At 41.5% G+C, this 21,762-nt stretch overlaps 1 long non-coding RNA gene across 1 annotated transcript in view; it reads left to right on the forward strand.

Moving 5' to 3' along the window:
• The window catches only part of LOC129482027 (uncharacterized), a 200,300-nt gene that overhangs the window by 10,932 nt on the left and 167,606 nt on the right, over nt 1–21,762 (forward strand). The window contains exons 2-3 of the long non-coding RNA XR_010120952.1: nt 5,214–5,455; nt 10,952–11,030. This is a non-coding gene — a long non-coding RNA (uncharacterized lncRNA). The remainder of the gene's footprint in view (nt 1–5,213; nt 5,456–10,951; nt 11,031–21,762) is intronic.

Genomic DNA, 21,762 nt, shown 5'->3' on the forward strand with positions numbered 1-21,762 from the left:
GGTCAGTAGCTCACATATGGGGGTGTCTGATAAGGTGACATTCCTAAGGGGAAGGGGAATTCACTCCAAGTGCTTACTTATGGGGGTGTGATAAGACAATCACACTCTCAAAGGAAGTGGGGAGTACACTTTAAAACATCAAACAGCATTTTGTAAACAAAGGAAAGCTACATAACAATGCTGCAGTTACTATACATTGCAGGGCAGGGCTGGCATAATTAAAGGCTTATCACGACAGGCAGGGTAGAAAGCCTGGTGACAATGTAGCCCCAGAAGTCCACAAGGGCAAAGTTTGTCCCAAATGGTCTGACAAAACAGCATCCGATGGGTATCGCAGGGTGATCCCCACAGAGGTAGGGACCAATAAAGAAAATAAAGTCATCATGATGTCCAGGGCCGGTTCACTCAGTAGCAAAGGACGTTTACACAGATGAGGAAGGCAGTCCTCACGTGCCACAGTTGAGTGTATTGGCTAAAAGGAAAAGCCAGCTTTTACCCATTTCATTAGAATAAAGATACATTTCCTCTTCCTCCTCTCATGCCAATGTGCTATTTACAGGAAGGAAAACACTGAATTGTACAAGTGGCCCCAGTTCAAAAGTATCAGAGAAAATGGCAATACTTTCAAAGCAGAGAAACACAGGTGAACCTGAAAACTGGAAGCTGTGCACACAGATTATTCAGACTCCTCCTGTACAGGCCCATGGCTTTCAAAGTGCTGAGAGAACAAAAATGGGAGTCCAGTAACCCAGGATGTTTATTAATAAGAACTACCTTGAACTAATATATCCTGACAGATCAACCCCACTCGTGTACCATTGGACTTGATGGCTTTTTGACTGGATCATATTTTATTAATACGTCTCCCTCACCTGGCCAGCCCCGTTTCCCTAGTAGTTAAGAAGCAGCCTTCTTACAAGAAACACATTCTCTAAGAATATTTCATTTAATACTCAGATGCCCCGCCAGGTGTGATTCTTCATCAAATTGATTGTGTTGTTGTTAATTGTAGTAAAGAATGGGGGGAGAGGGCGGGGGCAGGCTTCCAAATAAGCCAAGTCATTTTAAAATCAATTTCCACAGCTGCAACTTTGAAACAATTCTCTAGTGAATAAACATTCAGTTTCATTGTGTTCCGGGCCAGCATTCTTTCCTTGTGGAATATCTTATTGTGAGTTTCTTTGGACTTCAAGGATAGAGCCTCTTAACTTTGAGAATTTGCACACACTTTAATTTTTTCAACCTAATGAGAAAAGCAGAAGGCGACTCCATTTTGATAGGTGCACTATTGTAGGTTGTGACTCACCCCATCCCCCACCCCAGCCCCCAGCACAGCAAACCAGTGTGTGAAGATCACTTTCTTGGGTATCTCTGATATCTTTTTATTTGTATCTTATTTTGACAAAGAACACAAGGAAAATTGCATTTTCATTTTCAAATAATACTAGAAGGTTTCCATGCATACCTCCAACGGGAGCCAATCACGGCCTGTTAACAACAAGAAAACCAGTGATCTGGGGATATTTAATGCCGCATTGGCCCTGGAAGAAGGAGGACTCTTTCATTTCGCATACTTTGTCTCCGCCATGGAGCTGGCTGACATAATGGACTTTTACAAGGAGCTCTGAAGCAATTGGCAATTAAGTGGTTTGAAGGGGTGCTTCTAGGCTGCTGTGAAAGGCTTCAGGTGTGAAACGCTTGTTTTCAAGAGCACTGAACAAAATGTATGGTTGCTTTCAGCTCCCCCCTTGTCCTTCCCGAGGAAGGGGGAGAGCTGGGGGAAGCAAGGACACTCAAGAGCAATTTGCTATTCAGCATCTGAATGCCGGGCGCTTTCTTCCCCCCCAATCCTTGTGCGGCTGGTGAGGGGGGCAGATTGAGATGGCACAAACAGCTCTCTGCACAATGGTAGATCAAGAGAGAGGCAGGGAAAATGAGGCCCGGGAGAATGGACTCCTGAATGCAGGGAAGACGGCTTGATTGTTAATTGTGGGTAAATGTGTTGCAAGAGTGAAAAGGGTTCATGGGCTACTTTAAAGCTATACCCAAGCAATAAGTATAGAGAGTGGGGAAATAAGGAGATGGTCCTGACCCTTTTAAGGGCTATAGTAGTACATCTGGCCCACTTGAAAAAGTAAATTGAGAACTGTTCAAAAAGGTAGCCAAATGCATATGTGTGTTCGAATCCCATTGCTTATAAGAAAAAAAAAATCTGGCAATTCCAATTCACATGCAATGTGCACTTTAAACTCTGTGCTATTCTTTTTGAGTATTAGTCAATAGGACAAGGATAATATACAATAAGGACGCTGCCGAATAGATAAATATTTAAAATATGACTTTTCCTCAAGAATACAGCCTTCTATTCTAGGATAAAATATATTTGCACTGAAGCTAGCACAAGGGTAAAGGAAACTTCAAACAGTCTTCATGAAGGATATTGTTCCCTTAGTTCTGTTTCATGTCACTTTTCCTCGTCTGACCTTTACTTCCAACATATTGATTTTTTTCCTAACCCAGCCTTGCTTTGCAGAAAAAAGGGGTATTGAGTCTTTGAGCTGCTTACATATCACTATTGTACATGCATCCTTAAAGGTGAAGGAGCCCCTTTCAGGAGATGACTATCTGACTGACAATGTGATTAGGGTTGTCTGAGGACTTTTCATTTTAAATGTAGGAGGCCACATGTATCAATCTGGGAAAAGAGACAGAAGGGGACTCAAATCGAGTTGTCTTTTAAATGCTTCTCAAAGAGTTCCAGTTTTGCTCTAAGCAAGAGCTTCCCAGATAAAGTGTATACTACATAAAACTTTTGTCAATCAGGATGGGAATTTTATACTTTTCTGATGATTTCTTTTCTGAATATGTACTTTTTTTCCAAAACATAATTAATACTAGAGTTCTGTGAGATACAGGCTCTTTTTTTTCAGCATTCTGATTTCCAGTAAGGACACTTGTAAAATATTATTTCACCAAATGCCATGCTATTGAGACTGAATTTCCAACACTAATGTAATCAATAATGCTAAAGTATAGTCAGCAGTTAAAAACTGGATCTCCCCTAAAGCAGGCTATTAAAATAATTTGACATACTACAGAATTCTGGAAATTACTTGATGCCTGTTACTCAGTCCTTTTCATGGCCAGATGAGAACCATGAGAGGAGGAAGGAAGTGACCCATCTTTCATTGGTCCCATTCCATTCCAGAATGGTGTTATGACCATGTCAGTACCAGGCTCACCTTATACCATGGGCAGATTATAGATGATGCCCTTAGGGTTGTGCGGTAAACATTTTCATCTGTGCCCTTGTAGGAAACCCAAATCAAGGTTTCAACACAGCATCCCTTCATCCCACACACCATCCCTAACTTGTTCGATGAATTGTGTGTTTTATCTAAATTATCAAACACACCCTGCAGTTCACTTCTGCTACTGTTGTACAGCCTGGCCCTTTCACACCAATTCCAATCTTCAGCACATGAGATGGGTCATAGAAAATTCTGTTAGCTTATACCCATTCCTTGGGTCCAGTCTCTTTTGAGATTGTGAGGGTCTTATTTATTCCAACCTCCACCCCCTTCACAGCTTCATAGTTGAAACTGACACAAATAAACCTGACTTTAATGTTTCTTTCACAAGTAGAGAAGGGACCTTCGTTATTTTCTTCGAAATACTTAAGGCATCTATTATCTAAAGGTTCTCAATCTATTACCAAGATATTTCCTTCCATTTATTGCTTCACTGATTTAGTGATTCTCTATATATTATGCAAAATCTCTGGGATCAGTATGTTTCCAGCCCCATTCGTCCCTGTGACCATTTTTTTTCAAGCATGAGTTGGTCTCATAACAATTGAACTAGCATCAGCTCTTACTCATGGAGATAAAGTGAAAGCTATACCAAGGTTCAAGTGGCACCCCACTGTATTGAATGATCTACAAAGTGACTAAGTTAAAAATCACAATCACAGTCCTCAGAACTCCCTAATTTACCCCAAAGCCAGAGCCAGAAGACCTGGTTCAAATCGTGGCACTCTCACAAACATGTTGTGTGGTCTTGGCCAAGTATTTCTGTAGGGCTCTGTAAAATGAAGACAATTGAACCTGCCCTACAAAAATAATCATGATAATATGAGATAATCTACATATAGAACAATACTTCACACAGACTAAGAGCTCAATAATTATCACCTGTTGAAGCAGGGTATTTCCTTGACCCCTTCACGGGACTCACAACAGGGGTGCCTGCAGTTCTCAACTCCTCGTGGGAGGGAGTATGCACGTGAACGAGGCAGGAACTGAAGTGCATGAGTGCTGGAACCAGCCAGCAGCTTTAGCACTGGCAGGAGTGAACTCCACTCACTCAGACCCTCTGTGCTCCACCCCTAGCAGAGGGAGTGTGCAGGTGAGCAGGTGCAGGAGCCAGGACGAGTGCTTTTGGTTGCTGGTGGAAGCAAACTCCATGCAGGCCCTGTGGCAGCATCAAGGGGGGTGCCCGCGAACCCTGAAGCCCCAGAGTGAGTGTTACAGTGCTCTTTTAGCTCTGCTGTCTGTGGACTGCTTAAGTGTTAACAGCTCAATGGGCCCTCTGCCTTTTCTCATAAGACTGCTGCCTCCTGCCAGTGAGGGCAAACGGCCTTTTGTATCCGCACTCATGGCTCCCAAGTTCTTGTCTGGCATCCAGGAAAAATGAGGTTGCATGAATGAATTGAAGGATGGTAAATGCAGGGGATTTATTGCCTATGAAAATGGCTCTCAGCAGGAAGGGGAGCTGAAAAGGGGATGGGACAGAAAGGTCATCTTCCCCTTAAGTCCAGCTGTCTCTGGCCAGATTCCTCTCCGAAGGTAGGCCATCAAGCTGTCCCTCTTATGTCAAGCCACTTCTCTCCGATGTCCAACCACAGTCACCGACATCCAGCTGCTTCTCCCCTCTACCAGCTGAGTCTGGGGTCTGTATAAGCACAGGATAGGGGAGCAGGGCAGACCATGGGTGGTTTAGGAAAAGGCAACATTCAAGTGGAAAAACAGGGATATAAGTTCTCACTTTGGGCCACAGTCTCAGGCTTTTCAGCTTGAGGGTGAGGCTTCTCCAGGGACCCACCCTTTTCTGCCTAGAATTTCTCTGTCCCCTATTCATAACACTATCGATATTACTAGGATTATATCATGCTATTAATATCTGTTTGACAGCCTCTTCCTAATTGTCTGCAGGAATACAGAGCTGAAAGTCATCAACAGACTCCCCTACTGAGGCAGCTCAAGTCTCTTGATGCTTTGAGTGAATAGAATGCCCAACATCAGGAATCCCAGTGTCCTCCCACTGGGACATGGAGCTCCAGGCCAAGTTCTAAAAGTAGTGCTGTTCTCAGTCTCTACCAAACTGATGGATCCGGATCTTCGCTATCGATACACTAGAATTTCTCAATCAGTTTCATCAGTGCTGCTGATTCAGAGTGAGTAGGACTTTATGTCTCTTCTTGATCTTTTCAGCCACATGAAGTTCTTAAAAGATTGAGAAATCTCGGCTGGGCGCAGTGGCTCACGCCTGTAATCCCAGCACTTTGGGAGGCCGAGGTGGGCGGATCACGAGGTCAGGAGATCGAGACCATCCTGGCTAACACAGTGAAACCCCGTCTCTACTAAAAATACAAAAAAATTAGCCCGGCGTGGTGGTAGGCACCTGTAGTCCCAGCTACTCAGGAGGCTGAGGCAGGAGAATGGCATGAACCCGGGAGGCAGAGCTTGCAGTGAGCCAAGATTGCGCCACTGCACCTCCAGCCTGGGCGACAGAACGAGACTCCGTCTCAAAACAAAACAAAACAAAAAAGATTGAGAAGTCTCTTCCCATTCCAAGGTCATCAGCAGGGAAAATACCATTTCAAAACTACTTTTTGATTTTGTCAGCAATATGCCCTACATCTAAGTGCTAGTCTGCTTTTTGTTTATACTCCTGGTAGAATGTAAGTTTGTATTACTTTATCTTACCTTCAATTACCTCTACTCTAGCTGGGAAGGGTTGTCCAGTTTCTCACACATACCATATACATTTGTTCAACTTGTTTCCCAGGCAGATGCTCTCTCAATTCATCATTTCTTTTGTTAGAAATTAATTCGTAGCCTTTTTTATTCCCCAGGACATTTCATAATGTGTGTTTCTGAAAAGTGTGTTCAGCAAGACTAGCTTTAATAGCTGATACAGTGGATACAAATTTATCCCATTGTCAAATAAATTTGGAAAATGGAAGTTAAACAGAATTAATAGTTTTTCCTCTCTTATACAACTTCTCAGAGTCTTTAGTATGCTAATATGAAATGTGTTCTACCAGTATGTATTTGCAATACTTCTCAAATTATTCCACCATGAAACCTTTCCCTCACAGTCTCTAGGGTCTAATATTTCATTGAACACACTTTTGAAAATTCTGTTTTAATATCATCCAGTACATGGCATCGGCCTTGTTCAAGCTTTTTCTTTCTTCTTCTGGGAAACACCCATTCCTTCTCCATCCCAACCACACATCATTGTATTACTCTTTAAATCCTTAATGCAGTTTTTCTTTTTGTGGACTGTATGGTAACATGACTTGTTAATACAAATGTATGTACATGTTCAGTCCAATATCTTTTACACCAATGCTGTCTTTTAAAAAGACTATAAAATTTACATCAGTGATTTTTATCATTGATCAAAACATTGTAGAGATACATTCCTGTGTTAGAAAGTATTTCTAATTACACTAAATCATTTTTACTATCACCAAGAGAATCAGATTTTCACCTTTGAGAAACAATTTCAGATGCAGAGGAAAAAAAAAATAAAAATAATTTTAAATGCAAAAATGGCGAATATCCCAGGCAGTGCTAAACTTTAAAGACCCTCTAACCAGGTAGCCTATGAATAGCTTTAGAAACTCCATGAATTATTTGCAATTGTGTGCAAAGTTACGTGTGTGTGTGTGTGTGTGTGAATCTTGTTCGTTTTCCTACGCAGTATGGGTCCATACCTTTCACAAGAGTCCTAAAGACATCTGTGACTCCAAAAGTTTAATCACCAAATCAGTTTTTATTTATTTATTTATTTACAAATGAAGAACATTAAGTCCAAAAATAACTTGCCTGAGGTCATAGCAAGAGAATTTTAGAAGTGGAATTTGAGAATTTGGATCCATTTTTTTTTCCGTCACTGCTTTGTCTTGTAAGTCATTGAACTAATAAAACCAGGAAGAGCAAGAGTGCTGATGGCACAATGCATCCACCTGCCTCCAGGTAGGAAAGTCCAAACACCTGAACACTTCAACTCCAAATTTGACCAAGAGTTCATGAGACCGACTTTTCCTTTTTTTCTTTTGATTTTTCTTCTATTTTTTGCTCTGCCCAAAACTTTGGGTAGCAAGCTTCTAGTCAAGTCATGGTGGATAATAGAACTTGTAGAAGCTTCCTTAATGGGGCCTAGGTATCAGCAAGCTGTTGAGAGTGTATGTTTTATTGCTGTGATCTAAAGCATGGACTATAACATCTTGGAAAGCATTACAAGTGTTGTGAAAGGGACGGGGAAATTGCGTTTACCTCAAGCAAATCCAAACCAACGAAAAAATAATTAAAACATATATTTATTTATGAGAGAAAAACAAGTCTGTTTTGGTCACTGGTGTGACTCCAGTGCTCAACCTGCGGTTTTGCCCATAAGTACATGTTTTCTCAATAGTGGAAGATCAGTGAATATACCTGTCTGTTGACAATTTCTGAATTGAACCTCCTCCCCACACATTCCTGTGAGGTCTCCATCACAATATCTTTCGCAAGAATAGGAAAGAGCTATCTGGGATAGTAGAATAGAAATCCTAAGTAGCAAATGTTGGCTTTGTGACTTGTGTATGAATACTAAGCACCAGGGAGAAGAATCCAAGCACAAAGACATTGGCCTCAATCAGCTTTCACTAACTCAGTCCGTTGGTCTGTGCACCCTCATTTTAGATTGTCAATTTGCAAGAAAATAAATAAAGTCTGAGAAACTGTCACAGCCAGGAGAAGTCTAAGGAAAGAGGATGGGTAAACGGTATCCTAAGCAGGATCCTGAAACACAAAAAGGACTTTATAGAAAACTGAGACAAAAAGGAGCAAAGTAGGGAATTAAGTTAAAGATAAATAAATAATAGATAAATAAGTGAAACTTCAGGCAGAAAAGAAAAAAAGACTTAAGGGAATTTTTAAACATGATTTGAACACTGATTCGCCAGCCCTTGAAATCTGTAGCCAGAAAACTCTGGAGAAAAACCAGGAAGCTTACAGGAAATGCAAATATAAAATAATTTTATTCAGAGTATTTTAGAAAAAAGCCATAAAGTAGTTTCTGGAAATCTGCATGATCCTGAGAAATGTGGACCTGTTAAAACAAACAAACAACAACAACAAAACAAAACAAAAAGCCTGCCTTTCTCCAATATTAACTATGATTTCACCTACATGCCACCATATCCCCAGGTAGAATGAATGACTCCCTTCTTTACGGTTCCACTTTACTTATTCACATCTGCCTCCTTGTACTTCCCTCCTCACTGTCATTCAAACTCTAGTACTTTGCACAGGATTGGCATGTGATAAGGTCTTAATAAATGATGGCTGAAAGGATGAACCAGAAATGTTAGGACCCCAATGAAACCTAGGTCTCTGCATTTTGTGGACTTTCCATCAACCCAAAATATAGGCACAAATTATCAGAATATATAGATGAAGTCCAGCCAGTTTTTCATGGCTGTTCCATGATTCAGTCTTTTTTGAGTCAAACATGGAAGAGAAAAAAAAAGAAGTCTTTTTTTTTTTTTTTTTTCTGTTTTCTTTATTTTTATGTGCCTCCTTCCACTCTAGACCCTAATACTTTCCAGCTCACCCCAGGGGAAACAAAACTTGTAAATCCATTCTAGCAATTCAATTTGTTTAGCAAAATTGTACAAAAACACTAGAGCCAAAATATTGCCCCGAGTAGAGGGAGAGTCTCTGCATAGAGAATTTGTCTAAGGATGTTAAGACACTTTCCAAATAGTTGCCTTATTTCAATGGCACACCTGCTTTTCTATCATAATATAGCTCATGTGTCTTTTGCTTGTCTTTGTTTAGGTAATTACCAGAGTTTACAAATACTCTGTAAAATGTAATTACTGTAGATTTTCCAAGGAAGTTTCACAAGCTTTATGCAACAGTTTTTGAATTGTGTTGTATACACAGAACTATGTTGGTTTTAAATCATCATTACTTGCTCCCACTGGAGCTGTGTAACAAAAGTAGAGAATTGTTGGAAATTATGTAATTTTTTTTCTAAATTTACAATGACTTTTTTTCCACTTCCAACCCTCAACCAATCTTCTTTTTAATGCCTTCTTACAGAAGCGCAAAAGCACCCATAGCCCATATTCGATACAGTAATGCAACTAACTCAGACATTGCTACCCAGTTCATGGGTTTCAGGGTCTGTATCAAGATACCATTTACCCATCCTGCCTGTGACATTTCACTTCTGTTTTGTTATTATTTTTGGAAGTTTTTTGTCTTTGCTTTGCTTCTTTTTTTTTTTTTTGAGATGGAGTCTCACTCTTGTTGCCCAGGCTAGAGTGCAATGGCGTGATCTTGGCTCACCACAACCTCCACTTCCTGGGTTCAAGTGATTCTCCTGCCTCAGCCTCCCGAGTAGCTGGGATTATAGGCACCTGCCACAATGCCTGGCTAATTTTGTATTTCTAGTAGAGACAGGGTTTCTCCATATTGGTCAGGCTGGTCTCAAACTCCCAACCTCAGGTGATCTGCCCACCTCGGCCTCCCAAAGTGCTGGGATTACAGGCGTGAGCCACCATGCCCGGCCATGTCTTTGCTTCTTATCTACACTTACTTATCAAATCACAGTTGACTGCTGTCTACTACTGTGGCTAGCAAACACAGGGTAACACCTAATTTATCCAAGCATCAATGTTCTTGTGCATTCAGTAGGTATAAAAAGAGTATCTGCTACATCAGATGCCTTTGTGGGTTGCAGGAGGTAATTCATAGAAAGCGCTTAGTACAAAAGTAGATGCTCGATACCTGTTAGCTATTTATATTATCACAGCCTAGTCCCAGTGGACAATTTCAACATTTCCTCAGCAGCCTGCAGGATTCAGCAAAAGCAAATTCTCCATTTTAATATTCATGTAAACAGTGTTTTCCAGTTATATTCTGAATATGAGACTATAAAATGGAAAATCCATTCAGAAGAGTGCATTACCAGAACCAACATTTTTAAACACCAACTCAACTATCAAAGCACTTTCACACTTGAGTTTCAGTCAAAAGGAGGAAGATGCCACCACTCCCACAGGCCTTTGAGCTCCAGCATCATGACTTTGAAGCCCAGTACAAAGGCTCCGCAGAGGGCAGCCGCATATACCTTCACACGTGCGGCCACACAGGAACAGAGACTTTACATATCACACTTCCTGCTGCATATTCCTATCCCTCAAGGCAGCTAAATGTATCAGGGAATTCTTTTTTACCATCTTTTTTATTTAAATGCATAATCAGAATAGTTACCAGGGAAGAGCTAGAGAGTGAGAGAGAAAAAAAATAGTTCTAGAGAGTGGAGTCTTCTATTGATCTAAAAGCTGCTTTATAAGCTCTGAAAGTTTTATCCTCAGAGCAAAAGCGCCTGGAGTCTATTATTTGTGAATTAATAAGCTGTATGAAGCAATACAGTGCTGAAAAATGTAGTCATGCAGTTTCAAATCTGGTATCAAATTTCAAGAATTTAATTCAAGCAACTTAAATGGTATGAAAGAACTTCCAAACTTTCTTGACATTACATCCTCAACCCACAACCTTTCTTCTAGCCTGTGTTGTCACCCTTGGCCACACTCTAGTGTCTCTAACCTGATGCTTCCCCTGACTGTCTATTCTTTCTATCTCAACCTCTCTCCCAATCTCAGATCCATATTTTCAACTGCCTTACCTGTGGAGGACCTTGCAACACATGAATCTCAAAGTGGTACTGCACCTACAGCACCTGTGAGTATATGTCTCCTCTTACATGTTTCTCGTGATCAAAATGTAGCCAATCTCCAATGCTAGAAAACTCATTTTTCTGGAGGTCCCCATTCTGCTTCTCCATGTATCATACACTGGCCCAACACTCACACTTCCTAGCAACCTTTCAAATAGGTGTAGTCATATGACATCATTTTTTTTATTCCTAGGAAAAATGCTTGCATTCCACCTACAGGCACCTCCTCTCTTGATTCTCCAACAAAAAGAAATTTTTTTTCGGAATTACATAAGTTTCCTAGCACAGTTTTCCTTCAGTTTCCCACTTCTCTTTCTACAGTGTTTTGCAAAGACCACTTCCTCCATACTTTTAACTTACTGTCCTATTATCTTCTCTTGCTTTAATAAACCCTTTTGGACAACTCCATAGAAAAATTACCACAGGATATTAACAGAAAATATCTAGAAAATAAGTAACTTGTACATATATATTTTTAAATGCTTAATCTCATTAATAATCAGGAAATGCAACTTGAAACTGTGAGCTCCCGTTTCTTTTTGTCCACCAGATGGCCCAAAAATATTAAAGGTCCATAATAGTCACTGTTTCTAGGGAGGCAGGGAAATAGACACTTGCACACATTAAAAAGAATGCATCAGGAGCCTGTAATCAGGCATTGGCACTTTACAGCCCATTGTTCTCATGACAACATAACATGTTGGTCCTGGTCGTTGAAAATACCACATGGACATCTTCCTCTCTCTCTCACCCAACTTGTTTCCAATCACCAGAAGAGAACAGATAATCAGGACCCAATGGATGGGTAGGGATTGGAAGGAAGGAGAATGAGAGCTACAGCAAAAGCTATAGCAGGCATATGAGATGCTGGCCATAGCTTTGGGGAAGTATCTTAGGGGGCCCTGCTCTATCAGGCATGCGTCCTTTTGTTTCAGATCATGGGGAGCTCCGGTGGTCTTGGAGGTACCAGGGTGGTAGGGGCAACAGAAATCATTCATGGGGCTCAGTGAGTAGGTATATTGTACCAATAAACAAAATATAATACAAAATTATAACAACCAGTGCAGCTGTACTGGTGGCTAACAATTAACATAAATCCTGGTTTCCTTTCTTGTTGGGCTTCCTTTATTTGCCTGTCCTTCTTCAGAATATATTGAATGAATAAGTAAATAAAAGAATCAAGGCAGCTAGTCAAGGGGTAATGAAGTCAAATAAGTAGAAAACAAGAAAAACAATAATATTGGTGCCAACTGTTCATCGTTGCCACAATCCTCCCTGTCTTGTTAGAGAACATACCCTGCAAACTCTCCCATTTCCCCACAGAGCCCCTGTGCCCAACTGTCCCAAGAGGAGCCAATCCTGAGAACAAGTTGAGCCAGTCATATTTCTCAGTCAGGAATTAGAAGAGACACAGAGACACCTGAGTTGGATAAAAATGGGCACTTGCCACTGATAGGCAACCTTTGTAGAACACTTGCTACATGCCAGGTACCTTATAGAGATTATCTAATATAACTCTAGGAAGTAGGTACTGTTACTATCCCCCTCTTTCACAGGTAAGCAAACTGAGGCTTATAGACGTTAAGTACCTTTGCCCTAGGTCATATAACCATTAACGTGAAAGAAACACAATTGGAATCTAGGCAAGTTGTGCTTTTAACCACTAAGCCAGGCTGGGCAGCAGAGGCACTTGTGTTGGGGAAGTAGAAACTCCATACAGATAACTGTAATGAGGAAAAGAAGAGACAGTTTCTAAGGCAAGTGTGGGAATGGAGCAGACACTGGGAGATGCTGAACCCTCCTAGGAGAGAAGTCAGGGCCCCAGTGCTCCACTGCAGTCTCAATGAGGCAGAAATGGAATTAGATTCCATCCTTTGGATAGTACAGAGAAAACATAAGGAAATGTTGCCATCAAATTCCCTCTGCATGATTGGGTGTATTTTTGACGATGGTGTTAGCTCCAGGAGTGACCAACTTTTGAAAATGGATTTGAACCCAGATCTGCAGAACTCTGCATCTAAAGGATTTCAACAGAAGCCCCAACACAGCTCTCTGTCTTCCTAGGAAATCCCAAGACTTCAGATGCTTCCTGAATGCTATCAGAGCACCATCTTCAGCAGATGGCTTGAAACAACATGAAAGAAAAGAAGGAAGGGGAAGAGAGGGGAGAGGGAGGAAGACAGGGGAGAAATGGGGAAGGAAGAAAAGAAAGGAAGAAGGAAGGTAGGCAAGCACTAGAAGTACTTTGTTTCTCCTGAATACAGAATATGAAATGAAAACAAAAAGCCACACAACAATAGCACATTTCCAGTTCTCAGAGCCTTCTGCTGCAAATTCCTAGGGAGGCCACAAGCTGCTGCTTGACAGTGGTGTCCATCTCTTAATTAGCATTTTTGGATCCACCACAAATCAGCCGGATGGCCATTTCCTCACAATTGATAGTCGCCTGGAAATGGCTTTCACAGCTGGGCCACAGATCCCTCACCCAGGGAGCCTGTAATCGAGCTGCGCGGCAGCCTTGTTCAGACATAATTAATATTTCTGAAACCGCTGCTCAGAGGCTTCTGTAACTGTGCTGCACCATGGGCGAGCCAGTTGGAAGTGGATTTACTGTTGGACGATGGGTGACACAGCTGTGCAGGCCCCAGGCCAAGGTGACAAGAGAGCTCGGAGGCAGTCACCCTTCACCGCCTGTAATGTGAGAGTGATGAAAAAGGGAACGAGCAAAAAGGAGAGTGAGACATGGTCGTGGCTTCAGCTCCTGGCTCTGATGATCATGGTCTAAGGCTGCGGAGGGGACAAAGGTAAGATGACCACTGGCATTTTTGGCTGGCCTTCCCCTTTCTTCCCTGGCCATATGTACATGTCAACTACCAGCCTTTCTCCTTGCAAGCTGGAGCTTCCAAAGCTAGCAGGGAATAGTGTACAACTGGAAGGAATTTGCAACAGATTTTATTTAACACCCTTGACTTAAAGTGAGACCGAAGGAGGCCCAGAGAAGTTAACTGGCTGGTGCTCAGGTCGGTGAGTGGCTGCTTAGACAGACTGGAAGGAGGAAGATCTCTCAAATTTTAGTCTGTCCCTTCTTCTGCCACTACAAGCTTGAAGTGGGGGAGGAGATGCATGTAACTGAGCTTTGCAGTGACATGGGCCTTAGTTGATATCCCTTCTGTATCACCTGGGGTTGTGAGACCTTTGGGGCTGTGGGGAAGCTAACTCATGAATCATCAGTTTCTTCAAGGAGAAAGACACGCGCACACACATACACACACACACACACACACACACTCCAATATATCCATGATATGTAAGTGGTAGCTTTCATAATCGTTTGCTGTTATTGTTATGTGGTCATTACTGTTACCTCCAATTCTTGTGAGCTGTGTGAGCTTGGTTGAATCACAGAAACTCTTTGAACTTCAGTTCCACATCTACAAAATCAATACAAGAGAGGCCCCATCTTCCAAAAGCTATTGTGAAAAGTCTATAGCTTACTCTGTATGATGCACTTGTAGCAGTGCCTGGCATGCAGTGAGATATCTGCTACTTTGTTATCTTCCTTAATATCATTTTCATGGCAAAGTTCCCTATAGCTCTGACCTCATTATTTGCATAATTAAAGGTATTTCAAAGCCCCCTGACCTTCAGACTCAAGTCTCAATTTCTTAACTGGACACTGTGGATCCTCAAGACCTGACTCTCGCATCTCTGTGCAGCTAATAATTTGGCAACCCTTTGAGGAATCTCACTTTGTCACTCACGTCCTGCCCTCTGGTCAGTCTCTGCTTCACCTTTCTTCTCTCTGCTTCACCTTTGTGCCTTAAATACATAGCTTTCTCTTTCTGAAATTCCTTTCTTCTCCTTCTTTCTTTTTCTTGTTCTTTCTTTTTTTTTTTTTTTTTTTTTGAGATAGATAGGATCTTGCTCTGTTGCCCAGGCTGGAATGTGGAATGCAGTGGTAAAATCATAGGTCCCTGCAGTCTGAAACTCCTGGTCTCAAGCCATTCTCTTGTCTTGGCACCCTGAGTAGCTGGGAGTATAGGTGCACACCACCTCGTCTAGCTAATTTTTTATATATAATTTTTGGTAGAGATGAGATCTTGCTATGTTGCACAGCATGGTCTTGAACTCCTGGCCTCAAGTGATCCTCCTGCCTTCTTTCTTCAATTAACAATTACTTGCTTATCAAGGCTTGGTTTACTTGTCACAGACTTCAGACTTTTGTATGCTCCCACACCCTTTCCAGGCTATGCCCCTAGGATATGGCTCTGTCATGGCACTTACAAGTCAGTGGAAACCCTGGCTTACCTGACTATCACATGCCTACAATGGGCCCTTCGAAGACATGAACTTGACATTTATCTTTGTTTCCCCAGTTCCTAACATACATTAAGGCCCAATGAATGTATGCAGTCTAAATAACTCGAATCTAATAATAAGAAGAATATAGTGTATGCATTTAGCATAAAGCCTGTCATATTTTTAAATACTTGACAAACATTTGTTAAATGAGTGAGTAAAGAAATGAGTGAATAATCTGAAGATTGTTATAGTCTCTATAACAATACAATATTCTCATCTTTATAGGATTTCGAATAAAAAGTACTTGACTGCAAAATTAGAGAATGTTCATCTTTTTTTTTTTTTTGAGACGGAGTCTTGCTCTGTCACCCAGGCCAGACTGCAGTGGCGCTATCTTGGCTCACTGCAAGCTCTGCCTCCCGGGTTCATGCCATGTTCATCTTTTTAAAATGTTCAACTCTTAGCTCAGCATTGTCAAAAGGAAAAGTTTGGTGAATCCCTAAGCTACCAAATACTGTTTGAGATAGTTTAGGAAGGAAACCAAATTATTTGGTACCTTATAAGAAGTATCAGGTGTACTATTAAAGGAAGTAAATAATATGAAATTTTTACCTTTATAATTTATTTTGGTTCTTTTGGTGGCAGTTACACTCCGTTTGTTTTTTCTTTCCTTTTCTTTTCTTTTTTTTTTTTTTTCAGATGGAGTCTTGCTCTGTCGCCCAGGCTGGAGTGCAGTGGCGCAATCTCAGCTCACTGCAAGCTCTGCCTCCTGGGTTCACTCCATTATCCTGCCTCAGCCTCCCAAGTAGCTGGGACTACAGGCACCCACCACCTCACCTGGCTAATTTTTTTTTTGTATTTTTAGTAGAGATATGGTTTTACCGTGTTAGCCAGGATGGTCTCGATCTCCTGATCTCGTGACCCGCCCACCTTGGCCTCCCAAAGTGCTGGGATTACAGGTGTGAGCCACCGCCCCCAGTCAGGTATACTCATTTTAAGATAAAGTAGAAACTAGATGGCAAAGGATTAATAGAAAGCAGGTTTCTTCTTCCTGGACATACAACTTAAACTACTTTTCCCAGATTCCCTTGGGTTTAGGTTGGAACCATGTGATAGAGTTCTAACCAATGACATTAGACTGAAAGTGATGTTCACTGCCTAATGTCAGCCCACCTGGGATGCTCCATCGTGAATTTTCGTTTTCCACAAAGGCCTTGACAGCCATTAGTTTGCCAATGGCAGAATTACAAGATGGAAGCAGCTTAGAGTCTCTGAGTGACTACATGGAGAAAATACCCTCTTCACTACTAATCATATTAGACAGTAATATGAGCAAGTAATCAGCATTTACTCTTTGAATTTACTGAATTTTTAGATTTTGAATGTGGTAGTCCTGCTTATCAGTGGGGGATACATTTCAAGACCACCAGTGAATACCTGAAACCACAGATAGTAAAGAACATAGAAAAAATAACGTAGAAATGTTATTTTTTTCTATAATGCATACCTATGATAAAGTTTAATTTATAAATTAGGGATAGTAAGAGATGAACAAATAAAATAAAATTGTTCTAATAAAAATAAAAAGAAAAAATAAAATAAAAATAATTTTTTTCTTATAAAATAGAACAGTTATAACAATATAGTGTAATAAAAGCTATGTGAATGTGGTCTCTCTGTCACTTTCAAAATAACTTGTTGTACTGCACTCACCCTTCTTCTTGAGATAACATGAGATGATAAAGGTCTATGTGAGGTAAATGACATAGGCATTGTGGATAGTGTTAGGCTACTATTGACCTTCTGCTGATAGATGAGAAAGAGGACCATCTGCTTTGGGTGATCTTATATCATCAAGCCATGACAATGTTGATGGTAGGATGTCAGGATCAGACAATGTTGAAGACTAAGGGTCAGTAAGTATATATGGCCTGGATATGCTGGATGATTCACGTCCTAGGTGGGATGGAGTGGGATGGCGTGAGAGTTCATGGAGTGGGATGGCGTGAGAGTTCATCACACTACTCAAAATGGCATGCAGTTTAAAACTTCAGAGTTGTTAATTTCTAGAATTTTCTGTTTAATCGTTTTGGACCACCGTTGACTATGGGTAATCAAAATCTCAGAAAGCAAAACCATGGATAAGGGGGAACTACTATAGCCCTCCTTAGTATAGAATATGGCAGTTTGAACTTGAGAGCTGTCAAAACATTTCAATTTTATCACATTTGCTTAGGAGTAAGTTGGTAAAGAAAAAGATATGATTGGCTGGAAATCCATGTCAGGTAGTGGCAAAATATTCTGTAAAACCACTAGCTGCTATAACTTGGAAGGTAAACCACATGCTTACTGAGCTTGTTCCACTAGGGAAAGATGTTGGAAAGCAAAATGTGATGCACGTTGTTGGTTGTTACTGGCTGCATTTGGAAAGATAATTGATGAAAGAGCTGAACTCATTGATCGCTTTATAAGCAGAAATGATTAGAATACAGTTCAAATATATGAAGATTTGCAGGAAAACACAACTATTTCTAGACCATGAAGAGCAAACTGTGGAATTATGACAGTCTTACTGGGACAAAGACCAGGTGATATTTCCCAGTTGAACAGTTGTCTCAGCCTTAAAAGACAGATCGAATTGAAGGGTGTGGTCTTCCCACTCAAGGAACCCATCAGTAAATTAAGAGAAACTTTTAAGAACCAGGGCAAAAAAATGGCACAAAATCCAGAAAGAGCTTTGGGTGTGGCTACCGATGCACATAACTAAATGAGAAATAAATACATCAGAGTCCCATTGAGTTTCCAAATGAATTTTGTTGCCAAAGAAACCACAAAAGTAGCCTAAAGAGATTGGAGTTGTTTGACAGAGCCCTAGAACCATCCTTGGGTTGAAAGTAGACTACAAAAACAGGGCTGCCCTCAAATAAGCAAACTTCCTCAACACCCTAATGTGACCTAGGAGGAGAATAAGAAGTTCCCATAGGGTGGAGCAGGACCCGTGAGATCAATTCCTGAGGCCAAGGAGCTACTCCCAGACAGCAGAACCGAGCCTTAACAAGGAAGTCCTGTGCCCAAGCTTAAGGATCCTCACATCGCTTGTCCAATGTGTGGGATTTCAGGGATGTTATGGACTCGTGATTGGTGCTCTCTGCTTTTCGTGTTCTGTGTTTTAGGATGAGCATATAGGGGAGGGGATCAGGTTACTTTTCTTTTTAATTCATATATCACTAGTCCATGGAAGATATTTCGAGACCTTATGGAGAAGAATGTGCATCTTGGACATATTGGATGCAGGATGCAAAACTATGGATAAGACTGTGGGTTGTGTCTCTTGGTATGAGGCTGAGTGTGATCTTTGTAGGGAAGGAGAATAAAACTTATTGACCAGGGAATGAATTTTGGCAGAGATGGACTAGAGGCTTACCAAAAAACAAATAGAAAAATCAGTAAATTGGAGAGAAAGATGTCAAGACTTCTAGGGTTAACATCCCATCCCTAAGGGTTTTGGGGATTTCTCAGCAATCTACAAGTTAGGGTGGCCAGATTAAAGAGAACCAACATGATCTTTGTGATCTATCACAGAAGCATTTGAAGAATCCATGACAACCCATCAGAGACACCTGAGCAGGAAGAACCCTCATATATTACCTACTTTAATTCTTTCCTTTTATGCTCCTTCATTCTTTTGCTTGAAAAGTATTTATGGAACACCTCCTGTGCACAATAGCCAGAGGTAGCTACTGGTATGCAAGTATCTATCAGACTCAGTTACTGCTGTCCACTCTAAGAACTGCTCTAAAACAGTGGGAGCTGTGGTAACCATCTCCATACACTGCAAGGCCGTAAAAACCAAACTGCCACTTTCCTTCTGAGGGTCCTGGAAAGGCTCTCAGAGGTCAATTGCCTGACCGAAGTCCTAGAAGTAGCAGAGGTCAAATCTAAGGTATTAGAAGACAATAATTGATTCATGTGACATTTAGGTAATATAATAAATTACCATAGCATTTTCACTTTCTGTGCAGATTTCTCATTTCTTTGACAGTGTGGCCAGTATAAACTTGTAGGCTAGCCTGCTAAAGATACAGGTCTATATTTTGCTACATTCATATTTCTTTAATACCTATTTGTTTTACTAGGTATACAAATATGCAAATGTCATAATCCCTAAACTCAGAATGGCCACAACTTAGTGCTACTCTCTTTCAGATGTAGCACTTTATGCCTCGATTTCTTCTTTAGAAAATTAGGAGTAATCAATCAAGGGAATTTAAATAAATCAACAATGCTTATTCTTTAAACTCACAGTGGCACCCTATCCCTCAATCCCTCCAGTTACCTCAATCCATTACTGTTTGGTTCCTCCTCTTTCCCAGCCCACCTTGGATCCCATGATGGCCATTTAACTCACTCTTTCACCAGCTCCTTTTATTATCCTGCAGCCACAACTTTCAACTCAAGTGAGCCAGCCAAATGCCGACCTGAAGCCATGCTATATTCTGTCCTCGTTGCTCCTATAGCTGCATGCGTGAGTTCCACTCAACCACTCAGCATTGCTCACCAACTCTTTAACTTGTTTTTGATCAGTTGCTACTGCTTTGCTCCTATTGGCCAGTGCAGACCTTCCCTAGTATCATCAAGCCCCCTCACCTCACAGCGGACAATCTTACTTCCTTTGTCAACAAAATTCTGTGCTATCTACAAACACATTTATAACTACATCCACCCCAGCTCCCTTAGCTGTGGCTCAGAGGCAGCCATTGGGACCTGCCTGTTCAAAATCAAACGTCCAACTTGGGCCTTAGACTTTGACCTTTTTTTTTTTTTTTTTTTACTTTTTACCTACGGGGGCTAAGTCTACTAGAAGTCACTTCCTGGCTCTTACTCTTTGTCTTAAAGACTTTCTTAGGCCTCTGCCTTATTAAAAATAAATATATTTTTAAAAATCTCCCTTGACTCACGGAGGCTCACGGCTGTAATCCCAGCACTTCAGGAGGCCAGGGCGGGCGGATCATGAGGTCAGGAGATGGAGACCATCCTGGCTAACACAGTGAAATCCCATCTCTACTAAAAAGAGAAAAACAAAAAACTAGCCGGGCGTGGTGGCAGGTGCCTGTAGTCCCAGCTACTCGGGAGGCTGAGGCAGGAGAATGGCATGAACCCGGGAGGTGGAGCTTTCAGTGAGCCGATATCGTGCCACTGCACTTCAGCCTGGGCGACAGAGTGAAATTCTGTCTCAAAAAACAAAAAGAAAATCTCCCTGACTCTCTGCTTCTTTGTAGATGCTGTAAGTCTCTTCGCTGCCCTTCTCAACTGAACTTCATTCAAGTTCTCCACTTGCCCACTTCCGGTGACTCATGAATGTTCTGTGATCTGCGTTCCAATACTTAATGATCTCCTTCTTGCCAAAGCGAACAGATCCAGCTTAGCTGTCATCCAGCCAGAGCTCTCAGCTGCTAGGGACACTATTAGTCAGCTTCTCCCAGGCTGTGGTTCTTGACCTCTCCTCCCCCTGGGCAATGCTCCCACCTATCCCAGAGCCTCATGAGCCTTCAATGCATGACTGACTCTGGTATTGCCATTGCCAGCTCAAGACTGGCCCTCAATCTGCAGAGTGAAATAACCAGCCACCAACTGGCTCTGCCAAACTGGCTGTCCACAAACAATTCAAATTCAGCAAAAGCTGAAAGCCCCAATATTTTCCCCTAAGCCTGCTTCCACTTACCTGATCACAGACTCAGTTTCTCAAACCAGACAGCCTGTTGCGGATCCCCGTAGCCAATCCATGGCTAGTTTCTGCTGACTTTACTTTCTGGCTATGTCTTGAATCTGGAGCCTCTTTCCAATTCCCTGTCCTTTCTCACATGAACTGCTACCATCCTCTATATATCACCACCAGAATGATAGATCTTAAATACAAATCTGATCACATGTCTCCATTTATAACCTGGCAATGCTTTCTCCTAAGGTACAGAATAAAGGGTAAAATCCTTCACATGGCACTCAGAACTTCCCATAAGGAAGCCTCTCCTAATTTCCACCTCTGTTTTCTGTCATTCTCTTTACACTCCATGCTGGTTCCCTACTTGCATGTCTCTGCCTAAGCTGTGCCCCTACCTGGAATAGCTCTCCTTCCCTCTCTGATTTGGTCCTACGTGCAATCCCCCAGCTCCCTCCCTGAGTCTACAGAGTAATGTCCAAGGTATTCTTCAAATGGCTCTTTTTCCCCTTGGGTCAGGCATACCCTACACTAGAAAACCCTTGACCTCTTCCCATGTTCTTATACTCCACCTCCAGAAAGTTTAGTTCCCTCTTCTCTGGTACCATTATGCCTTGTGTATTGCTTTATCATTTTAAATAGCAATTTTTTTTTTTGGTCTTCCCCTCAATTGGGCTGTAGCCACTTGAAAGCAGGGACTGTTCTGCTTGTCTCCAAAG

This window comes from Symphalangus syndactylus, chromosome 5, assembly GCF_028878055.3.
Source record: "Symphalangus syndactylus isolate Jambi chromosome 5, NHGRI_mSymSyn1-v2.1_pri, whole genome shotgun sequence".
In the NCBI taxonomy this organism is placed as follows: Eukaryota; Metazoa; Chordata; class Mammalia; order Primates; family Hylobatidae; genus Symphalangus; species Symphalangus syndactylus.